This window comes from Nicotiana tomentosiformis, chromosome 6, assembly GCF_000390325.3.
Source record: "Nicotiana tomentosiformis chromosome 6, ASM39032v3, whole genome shotgun sequence".
NCBI lineage: Eukaryota > Viridiplantae > Streptophyta > Magnoliopsida > Solanales > Solanaceae > Nicotiana > Nicotiana tomentosiformis.
In genome coordinates this window covers 130754803-130767588 of record NC_090817.1, presented here as the reverse complement: position 1 = coordinate 130767588, position 12786 = coordinate 130754803, and positions in this window count along the sequence as shown.

Here is a 12786-nt window from a genome sequence, read left to right as displayed (position 1 = left end):
AAACTTGTAGTGTTAGAGTTTTTAGGACATGTTCCTTATAAATAGAAAGAGACACAATGATAAGGGATATGTGATATTCATTTATAAAAATACACTATGACTAGAGAAAGAGAATCGGATCTTATTGCTATTATACAAATATCATCTTTTCACTAAGATTCTTGGTTACACTTTTCTACTAGATTCGAGAATAACTTGGATATTCAAAGGATTACCCATCACTCATCATTGTCAGAAAGAACATTCATTGATTCCATCCTTTCTTGGGTGACTCATTCATTCTATTTACTTAAATGTCATTTATTGCTATTCATTGATATTGAATGCTACATTATTGCCTTTGATTTCTGAAATATTTAGTATATATGTCGTCGTTATTCAAATACTCCTACGTAGTAGTTGTTTCACTTTCGAGAACTCTATCTTAGGGATATTATTGTTAGTTAAGATTAACCCTCATTTATATAAATTTAATTAGTTGAACAAAGATCTATATTTTTTGGTCAAACAATTTGGCGTCGTCTGTGGGGATTTCTTAGTTAAATTTTGTAGTTTCCTCTAGATATACAATTAACGCAAGTCACTAATGTCAAAAACCCTAAGATCTCCTTTTTTTGTGTGTGCAAAACCCTACATGGTAGGTAACCAAGGAGAAGAGACAAAAATACAAGTGACTTCCCAACCAAGCTCATGAATGTCATCAACGAAAACTATGAAACAGTAGGTGAGGACATGACGCCCAACGCGTCCCCTAGGCGAGAGAGGTCGCCTCCCTCACACTGCAGTATAACAAAACCCATCGAAAAAGGGGCCTCCACGTCTGTAGAAGAAGGGACGCCCCCAGCTGTGAGAAAACTCCTCGAAGCATGGTTGACCGACACGCTAGCGAGTGTCCTCAACAAGCCCGCTCCAGGCATGATTGCAGAAACCGCAAGGGCTTGCATGATACAACAAACAGACGAGCAGTGCAACCAACCCCTCCCTCCAACCATAGGTATAACTCACAATATTACTGACAGTGCATGTGATATCGCCCTCGCTGCCATTCTAAAGAGGATTGGAAGAAATAGAGAATGAAAACAAGGCACTCTGAAACCAGATGAAAAAACATCAATAACGAGTTGAAAAGATACCGGGTGCTCCTAAGATGCTACCAAAAAGGGACGCTGGCAGGTTTGTAGAACAGTCGTACAGCGATGACGCTACTCCACGTGTCATACCAAAGACCTTCAAAATGTCGTCCTATCCACCAAGAAACAAGTGTCCTCTATTTTGCTGAAGAAGTTTGGCGAAAACCCTTATGGGAGGGGCATTAACATGGTATTCGCAGCTACCAGCCCGCTCCATAGAAACTTTCAAAGAAATGGTTGATAAGTTCATAATCGCCCATACCAGAGCCAAAAAGGCCGAAGCAAGAGTAAACGACATATTTGCTATTAAGAAGTCCTTGGGAGATGGATTGAGGGACTTCCTCGCCCGGTTCAACAGAGTAAGGATGACTCTATCGAACGTATCCGAAGGGATTGCAGTCGTAGCTTTCCAGAACGGGCTGAGTAGAGATGGTTCAATAGCAACTAGAAAACAATTGAGCCGATTGATGAAGTATCCTCTAACCACTTGGGACGAAATCCACAACGCTTATTGTGCCATGGTCCAAGCAGGCATGGACGACCTCAACAGACCAACTCACCGGCTAACCTCGGTACAAGCCGAATCCAGGAAATAACGAAGAGACAGTACCAGAAGAGATCACCTGATTTCACGACCTAATAGGGAACGACACCAATCATATGTCAGGGCGGCCACCACACCCTCCCTCCACTATGAAGAAGTGGGACTCATCGGAACGAAAGAGGTATGCCTCATTTATTAAATGCTCACAATTTTTGTGTGTCCCCTATAGAAATAGTCTACGCTCTTGAGAAACTCAGAACAAAAGTGAAGTGTCCGCTGAAGATGAGATCAGACCCAAACACCAGAAAATCTGACGCGTTCTATGATTTCCACCAGGAACGCAGGCACAAAACAGAAGATTGCATCGCCCTTAGAAGAGTTGTTAAGCGATAAGGGGAGGACCAACTTCGCTAGAGGACGTGAACATCAAGGCCCACCAAATTTGCCATCGCCAGCTCGTACTATCAACATGATCATCTGCGGCGGCGAGGACGCCTCTATCAACGGCGTGAAGTTTACCACCCCTCATAAGCTTAAGCGGTCTATCACCCGCGAACGGTACGACGTACTCGAAGAAAGTATCATCTTCAATGAATCTAATATCGACGGTTTGACTTTTCCTCATAATGATGCCCTCGTTATTACTTTATGCATTTTAGATACTGATGTCAAACGTATCATGGTGAACGATGGAAGCGGTGCATGCATTATCCATCCCCGAGTTCTTACCCAAATGAGACTCGAGGATAAGATAGTGCCTCGCTGCATCACGCTAACCATTTTTAATAATGCAGTTGAGTGGACATCCGGGAAAATTACACTCCCCGTCCTGACTAACGGCGTGACTCTAGAGACAACATTCCACATCATGGACCAGGACACTGCGTACAATGTCATAGTATGGCGACCATGGATACATCCCATGAGAGTCATCCCCTCCAGCCTATACCAAATAATCAAATTCCCAACTCCATGGGAATATTCATCATACGCGGGGAATAACGTACATCCCAGGAATGCTACCGCATTTCCTTGAATAGCACAGCCACCCAACAGAAAAAGGATAGAAAAAAAGGCATAGTAACCAACAGGGTCGAGGTCGGAACAAGAAGAGATCGGGGACATCATTATGGATCCCGACATGGTCAAGGCTACATGTTTGACCATAGAAGACCTCGATCTCATCCAATTAGACCTCAACGACCATAGCAAGAAGGCCTATATCGACTGCAAACCCCGAGAACCAGGTAAATTTAGTCAATTCTTAATAGCTAATGCAGACTTGTTTGCTTTCAACCATGTAGATATGCCGAGCATCACAAAGGAAATCGCCACACATAAATTAAACGTCGTCCCATTCCACCCCCAATAAGATAAGTCAGGTGTAAATTCAACTCCGCCATCAACCATGCAGTCCGCGAGTAGGTGGAAAAACGGTTAGAAAATAGCTCCATTAGGAAGTCGAAGTACTCCAAGTGGATCGCCAACGTAGTGATGGTCTAAAAGAAAAATGGGAAATGGCGGATGTGCGTGGATTTCGTAGACTTGAAAAAAGCATGCCCGAAGAATTCGTTCCCATTGCCCCATATCGACCAACTCATCGACGCAACAGCCGGGCATGAACTATTTAGTTTCCTGGACACTTACTCAGGCTATAACAAAATTCTTATAGAGAAAGAAGATCAAGAGAATATCACGTTCATCACCCACCAAGGAACGTATTGTTATAGGGTGATGACGTTTAGACTGAAGAGCGCGGGGGCTACTTATCAAAGATTAGTAAAAAACATGTTCAAAGACAAGCTCGGTAAGACCATGGAGGTATATATAGACGATATGTTGATCAAGTCCGAAAGGGCAGAGGATCACATCGATCATTTGAAAGAAACTTTTGGCATACTCAGACGGTACGGAATGAAGCTGAACCCGGAGAAATGCACGTTTGGTGTAGCCTCAGGAAAGTTCTTGGGTTTTCGAGTGTCGCAGCGAGGGATCGAGGTCAACCCAGACCAAATCAAAGATATCGAGGGGATACCAGAACTCTTAACCACCAAAAAAGTAAGTCCAAAGGTTGATTGGTCGAATCGCTACCCTATCAAGGTTCATCTCGCGATCGTCAGATAGATGCCACAACTTTTTTGGCATACTCAAGAAGGACAACGACCTCGAATGGACTCCCGAGTGCGTCCAGGCTCTACGAGAACTGAAGGCATACCTATCATCACCGCCCCTGTTTTCAAAAATCGAACCAGATCTCCTCGTCTATTTAGCTATCTCCGAGGTAGCGGTAAGCGCAGTCTTGATCCACGAAAGCAAACGTATGCAATCTTCCATTTATTACATTAGCAAAACACTCGTCGACGCTGAGATGAGATACCCGCACCTCAAAAAATTAGCTTTGGTCTTGTCGTAGTTTCACGAAAGCTTAGACCCTATTTTCAATGCCACATCTTGGCCATCATGACCTTTCCCCTGAGGAGCATTTTTCATAAACCCGAGCTATCGTGGAGGCTGGCCAAATGGGCCATCGAGCTAAGCGAGCATAATATCACATACCAGCCGCGAACGACGACAAAGTCACAAGTGTTCGCCTACTTCATCGCTGACTTCAGTAAAAAAATAATGCATGAAGTTGAAATTGAAGCGTCCAAGCTTTCCTCCAAACACAAAACATTTGGGTCCTATACATCGATGGCGCATCCAACGCATCAGGGTCCAGTTTGGGACTCGTACTCGAGGTCCCAACAGGAGAAGTAATTCACCAGTCCATATGGTCCCGGATATGACTAACAATGAGGCCGAGTATGAGGTTGTAATTGTAGGGTTAAGGCAAGCACTCAAGTATAGGGAGAAACGGTTGAAACTCCATTGTGATTCCCAGTTCGTAGTCAACCAAGTCACAGGGACTTTCCCAATCAAGTAACAAAGGTTACAAAAATACCAAACTGAAATGTGCAAGCTATTGCCTGTGTTCGACGAATGATAGCTCGATCAGATCCTACGAGCGCAGAATGTCGAAGCCTCGCCAAATTGGCCACAACTACCAAAAGCATCACAACTGGAGATAAAGGCGTAGTCTACCTCCTTAACTCATCACTACACCAAATCGAGGTGAAAACCATAAACTTAACTTGGGACTGGCGCAGTCATATTATCGTATATTTGCAGTACGGCACACTCTCAGGTGACAAAAAAGAAGCCAAGAAACTAAGAATGCAGGCGGCCAGATACAGTCTCCTCCATAGCAACCTATACAAGAGGACCTACGGAGGCCCTCTGGCGAAGTATTTGGGCCCGAACCAAACCCAGCGCGTCCTCGAAGTAGTCCATGTAGGCCATTGTGGAGCTCACTCTGGCAATCGAGCACTGGTCAGATGCCTCATACGGGCTGGATACTATTAGCCCACCATGAAAAAGGATTCCACAGACTTCGTGAGAAAATGCGAACAGTGCCAAAAGTACACCCCAACGATTCACCAAGCAGGTGAACACCTCCACTCAGTCACCTCCCATTGGCCATTCATCAAATGGGGAATGGACATCGTGAGTTCCCTCCCAGCAGGGCGAGGTAATGTACAATTCCTTTTTGGTTTTAACTGACTATTTTTCTAAATGAGTAGAAGCAGGAGCATTCGCCCAAATACGGGAATAAGAGGTAATCACCTTTATATGGAGAAACTTCATATGCCGATTCGAACTACCCAATGAAATCAATTGTGACAACGGACCCCAGTTCACATGAAAGAGAACAGCCGAGTTCTTCGAGAAATGGCATATCAAAAGGATACTCTCAAACCCATATCACCTAGCGGGTAAACGGGCAAGCAGAATCCTCCAATAAGTCCATACTAAACATCATGAAGAAAAAGCTCGAAGACTCCAAGGGACTATGGCCAGAAATATTACCAGATGTATTATGGGCCCACTGAACAACTCTGAAGACGAGCACATGAGACACGCCCTACTTTTTGGTCTATGAGACCGAGACAGTAATACCGGTCGAGGTTGGAGAACCCAGCCTAAGGTACTCCCACAAAAGTGGCACGAGTAACGATAAGAGCAAAAGGTAGGAACTCAACGAAATCTACGAACGAATAGATATGGCGTACATAAGAATAGTTGCCCAAAAACAACAAGCAGAACGTTATTACAACAAGAAATCAAAGGTCTGGCCGCTGAAAGTCGGAGACTATGTACTAAAAGCCAAACCTCAAGCGAGCAAAGACCCCCGAGAAGGCAAGCTGGGAACGAATTGGGATGGTCCGTACAAAATCACAGCCATAGCGAACAAGGGTTCATTCCAACTAAAGACAATGGAAGAAAAGTGACTACCAAACAACTAGAACACCAGCCACCTCAAATACTTCAACTTCTAAGAGAAAAAGCGTCCCCTAAATTGTACTCTTTTTTCCTCACTTGAGTTTTATCCCATTTGAGTTTTCTCAATGAGGTTTTTAACGATGCGGCGAAGGTAACAATTTGGGTCGAAGTACGCGAGGGTGGGACCGTTGTTACTATTTCATTGCTCGACTTCTCAATACTCTCCAAGTCAATCAATGAATGGACTAGGTAGACTAGGACTAGGACTGGAATACTAGCCATCACCCAAAATCTGTAATTTTCTCCAAGTAGGTAACCAAAGCAACGATTTCAAAGCAATAAGAAAATTATGCTTATCAGAACACCTTTTTCATATTAAGGTTATGTTCGACCCCGCTCGAGAAAATACCTATCGGCCCTCGGCCGCGATTTAATGAAAGGTTATGTTTGACCCCACTCGAGCAAACACCACTGGCTCTCGACCACGATTTAACGAAAGGTTATATTCGACACAGCTCGAACAAACACCTACCGACCCTCGGTCGCAATTTAAGGAAAGGTTATGTCTGACCCAGCTCGAAATAAACACCTACCGGCCCCTGACCAAAATTTAATGAAAGGTCATGTTCGACTAAGCTCGAACAAACACCTACCGACCCTCGGTCGCGATTCAATGAAAGGTTATGTTTGACCTTGCTCGAACGAACACATATCGGCTCTCGGCCACATCTCAACAAAGAAACACACGCAACCTATGAATATTCGTCTCCAAGGCCACGACTGGCTAAAAGACAAGCAACAATAAGAAAGACAAAAGAGAAACGAGCAAACAATAAAAGCAAAAAACATACAAGTATATAAAATAAACCATAGGAAGAGAAAATAATGCAAGGAACAACTTTGATATTTCATACTTAAACTATTTACAAAGTCTCGTGAAGACGCCGATAAAAATACATAAAAGTCAAAAGGAAACTACTAGTCGTCGTCATCTCGACCTTCAGTGCCCTCGCCAACTTGGTCCTCAATAGCGTTGCTACCTTGACCACCAATACCTTTGCCATCTCGATCCCCCTCGCCATCGCTGCTATCGCCACTTTCGCCCTCAGGATAAGCGGTATCGTACCAGGCATTCTCCTCAAGCTGGTCTACACCCTCGTCCCCCTCCTTCTTATCGGCCTCAGGCGTAGCGGGATCATACCCACAAGCGACTCGAGCTTCACGAGCCTTAACACAAACATCTTCGAGGGCAGCCTCAGAAATGGATCCCACCGCATGCAAATCTCGAAAGACATCTAACTGGGCCTCGGCATGAATCCATTCCTCATATAACTCCCAAGGAACATTGGGAAAATCTAAAGTGCGGGAAGAGGACGGTTGTGCCAGTAATTGAGCTTTCTTGGCCTCCAGAGCAGCAACTCGATCATGGAGATCAGAAGTCTATTTCTCTAACTTCCCAATCGTTTTATCTAGCCGCTCTTCTTTGAGATTTGCCATCGTTAAATTATTCTCTTGCTCAGAACGGAGAGTCCGGATCACCACCTCAAGGGACTCCGCCTTCCTTAAAGACTCCGACCGCGCAGATTCCGCCCTCCCCAACTCCTCTTGCTTCTCAGCGACCTCGCTACTAAGAGCCTCTGCCCTTAACTGACATTCCTCAAGATAGCCTCACAACAAGACTACCTGAACTTGGAGATCACTGCACTAGGCTTCGACCCCCCTGGTAAGCTCAAGCTCTTCCTCTTTGCACCTCAACGTCCTCTCCAAGACACTGCACTTTCCCACTACCCCGCACCAACTCATCATCTCTTGCCTTTAAGTCCTCCCTCAGTCGGCGCACATTGTCGCCTTCACTAAACCGACATCTAAGCTCCCGGTATTTCTCAAGGCATCTGAAGTACTTGTCCTTCAACCGTCTCTGCTCCCTACGAGCACTCTCAATCTCCAAGAAGAACGTCTATAAAATGAATGAAGGAAGTTAGAGACTACGAAAGAACAAAACCTAAGGAAAATAACTGACAACAAATGTACTTACCTGAAGGGCGAGACCAATAATTTTATTTGATAAGGTGTTGTCATCTATAGTCTTGAGGGTCGTATCATCAATCTTAGAACAAAGAGGGACAAGGGAAGGGATAATCTTCTCAGTATCCACAAGAAGATTACGATCCATGGGGATCGTAATAGTCCTTGAACCCCCTTCTAACCTCACTTCAAGTTGAGTAAGCCCCTCGTCGATCATCCTCAACTCGTCTACATCCATGTCGAAATCAAATCTAACATCCTCCTCAGTAACAACCTTCCCTCTATCATCGGTCAAAGAAGGCACGTCCGCCGCAACCTCGGAAGACGAGGCTTATTTGTGTCTCGGAAGAACAGGGTCGGCACTGCTCACCATGCCTTCGACCGCATCCCCTACAGGACGCATATTCATGTCCTCCAAACAAGTGGTCTCAGGACTTGCCTTTGGGCTCTCCCTGATATGCACTATGGTCATTTCCCGAAGGACAAGGCCATAATCTCCTACATCGATGGTCGTCGACCTCTCTCCCCCGACATCCACGGTCCTCCTCTTACGAGGTATTAAATCTCCATCACCGGGCAAAGGTTCGTCGTCCTCGTCTATGAGAGAATATAAGGGAGAAACCGAAGTCTCCACGGCCGAAGTAGGGACAGATTCAGGCGCAACAATAGGAGGGACTGGAATGAAGGTAGAATCAGCCGAAACATGAGCAGAAACTAAGGACGTAGTAGCTTTCCTCTTCTGGAATGAAGGTGTGGGAGACCTCGACCTCCTCGTAGATCCCCTTACCGAAGCTAAGAAAAAAATAAAAAAAAGGGAAAATCAGCGAAGGTAAACAGAGAAAAAAGAGTTAAGACACCGATGGTAAAAAGGAAATTACTAGTCGAAGGGAGAGCGGGCCCAAACTTCTTGAAAATACTTGGCCATTCACGAATCCCTACGATATGAGGGTTGAGCCGATCTACCCAGTCGGTAATATGAGCGACTAAAGGAGGAGGCGAGGTCTTGGTTGCAAAAGAAGAAGGCGAGAAGTCAAAATTCAAGACGAAACACGAGAAAGAGACCAAAATACTTACGAGTATAGTTTCAAGCCTCGGGAAAGCCGTCGACATTGGTCACAACGTCCTCGGTTTTGACATAGAAGAAGTTGAACCAGAATTGATGCTGGATTTGTCGTCCATCTTCATCACCAGGCGTTTGTCCCCTCGGTGGCAAAGGTTCAGCAACGTCCCCCTATAAAAGCTAGGAGCAAACAAATGGATTAAATGTCGCAGTGTCACTTCGACCCGGACCAACTCAACAAACTTGGTGAGCATCTTTATGGCTTTGAAAATGTATTGCGCGAGCTGAGCAGGGCAAACGTCGTAGTGACGACTAAAATTCCTCCTCCAATGGAAGGAGAGGGAGAGAATAGCCGACTTGGAAGGGGTAGGCATAGATGGCGCAATACCCAGGACGGTAGACCTGTACCGTATCCCACCCGGCCGGGATCAACTCGATATGATTGGGAAGGCCAAATTTAGCCTTAAGCTCCTCCAATTCCTTCACCGTCATCACTGACCAAAAGGCTCCAGGTTCGGCATCTAGTAATTTGGTGAAATCGGATATGGAATCAGGGTTGCGTGGGATTATCTCTTCCACCGATGGGAAGGTTCCATCCTCAACGGTGCCAGGAACACTCTCCTCATGGGAGGGGAACACCACTGCCAAGGGAGAAATACGACTCCCCTCGCCAGCCTCAGAAGGTTCGTTAGGCATAATTCAATGTAACGAAGGAGGATGACAAGCAAAAAGGAATGGGAAATGATGTAAGTCGCTGAAACAAGGAGTAAAAAGAGTTATGTAGAGAAGATGAAGGAAAGACTATTGCTTAAAAAGAAGGAAGAGTTTGGAAAAGTTTCAAAACCAACAAACCTTTCCCTATTTATAAGGTTTGAGAGGCACCGGAATTAAAACAACGGGTCATGATTAGCACGAAAATCGAAACAACAGAGCCAATCAAGGGTCACATATAAACCGATGCAATGCGTCGGAAAACGACGTCATTATGACACATAGTATCATGACGTCACTTATTCTCTTAGATTAGATGGCTCCAACAGACTCCCCGGGTAATTCAAAAAATTCAAAATATGCGGACCTCAGAAGGCCACGTAGCCCTGTCTCCACGACTACGACCTCAGCCAACTCTATAAAATCAAATTATGAACGACATTGTCCGCTCACCGACCTCATCCGCGGGAACGACCTCGATAAGAGAAGGGACAAACTGTATGGGTGAAAATCCATCTTTAGTCGAAATGGTGTTAGTAAAACATTCCTGGGATACCACGTGCCGAAGTAATCTAATTATCAACGAAGGTTGTGGTCGAAGAGTCAGCAAGACCAACATTGAGGAGTTGTCATCGAGGCCGAGGTCTAGCACCCGTAACAAAGCTGTAACGGCTAGTTTCGAGATAGGATACAACACTTGTATTGTTAGGATTTTTAGGAACATGTTCTCTATAAATAGAAAGACACGGAATGATTGGGGACATGTGATATTCATTTGTAAAAATATATTTTGATTGGAGAAAGAGAATCGGATCTTATTGCTATTATACAAATATCATCTTTTCACTAAGATTCTTGGTTACACTTTTCTACTAGATTCGAGAATAACTTAGATATTCAAAGGATTTTCGATCACTCATCATTGTCAGAAAGAACATTCATTGATTCCATCCTTTCTTGGGTGACTCATTTATTCTATTTACTTAAATATCATTTATTGCTATTCATTGATATTGAATGCTATATTATTGCCTTTGATTTCTGAAATATTTATTGCATATCGCAACTATTATTCAGATACACATACGTAGTATTTGTTGCACTTTCGAGAACTCCATCTTAGGGATATTATTGTTAGCTAAGATTAATCTTCATTTATATAAATTTAATTAGTTGAATCAAGATCTATATTTTTTGGTCAAACATGGGTAAGATCTGCGTTCACACTACCCTCTCACACCCTACATATAGGATTATACTGGATTTGTTGTTGATGTCCTCTCTAATGAATAATTAGTAACTTACTTTCTTTAATCATTCTTATTTGAAGATCATTGACTTTTTATAGTTATATATGGATTGAGTTAAAGGGTACTTTTATCTTTTATTAAACATTTCACTTTACTAACATCTATTGCTTAATAAATACTCCCCCTGTTTCAATTTAGATGATGTAGTTTGACTCGGTACGAAATTTAAGAAAGAAAAAAAAGAAGACTTTTGAAACTTGTGGTCTTAAAAGCTTAAGGGGTAAAAGTTTTGTGGGGTCATGACATTTGTGTGGTTATAAAAGCTTCTCATTAAGGGTAAAATAGGTAAAATGAAGAGTTTAAAGTTGAATTATTTTCAAATTTAGAAATGTGTCACTTATTTTGGAACAAACTAAAAAAGAAAGTATCTCATTTAATTTGAAATAGAGAGTGGGAGTAACTTTTGTTTCTATAAAATGTCAAATATTTTATTTTTTATTAAACGACTAATATTTGGGCTAGAAGGAGCGGCACCTTAGGTTTTACAAAGCCATGTCATTGCGCTCTTTTATAACATGCTCTTGAACTCTAGGAAGGTCGCTCAATATTTCAAGAAGCAATAATTAACTAAACTGGCATCATTATCCGGCCCCAATTGCAAATAACATTGTCATCACTCATAGGGTGGTTAATATATATATATATATATTTAAGTGTACGTGACTATCTTATCTAAAAATTATGTTATTAAAGAAAAAGGTACTTTTTAATGATTAATTATGTGCCTTTGTCCTAGGAACTAACTCATTTGTTCATCTTGTGTTACAACTGAACGAACTTTATCTGAATTAAAAAGCTTAGTTACAACTATACAAGAAGGCAGAAGCAAAGTTGTCTTGCTCTACATACTTAGCAGCACTTGCAGTAACAGATGGTAGCTATATATGAAATTAATTCCAACTATGTTAGGCCCAGTTATTTCTTTTTCTCTAGTAATTGCTAGTATTAAGAAAATGAGAAAACATAACTGTACTTACTCATGCTTTGTCCTATTTAACCACCTCTATTACGGTTCTATAGGATTAGTTTCGGTTGTGTTCACTCAACTTTGTTCCAATTTCACAAAAATCGCTCAATTTTCGTTTATAACTTAAACGTCATTCAACTTTGAGCACATCACTTAAAAGTCACATCTGATGGAATATGGATATATCATCACCGGAAAAATGACATGGCAAACTTTTAGTTATTTTTTATGCCACGTAAGCAATCACATAGGATTTTAACAACGAATTGGATAATTTAATACATGTTGTGCCTGTTCTTGCTTGGATGTGAAAAGTTGTAACCATAATGTTTTTCCTTTAAAGGTACTAGATAGTTGTACATGAATTATAGCTTGGTTGCTCACGTGGCATAAAAATAACTAAAAGTTTGCCATGTCATTTTTTCGGTGATGATATATCCATATTCCATCATATGTGACTTTTAAGTGATGTGACCAAAGTTGAATGACTTTTAAGTTATGAACGGAAATTGAGTGACTTTTATGAAATTGAAACAAAGTTGAGTGACCACAATCGAAATTAACCTTACTCCTATATTAGGACAGCAATAGCAAAGACAAAAAACCATCACATGTCACCGCAACTTTAGCCAACACCAAATACCACAATCGTTGAATCTTTTTTCACTACTAAGGTAATACTATATATATATATGTATGTATGTTTGCCACTTGTGAAT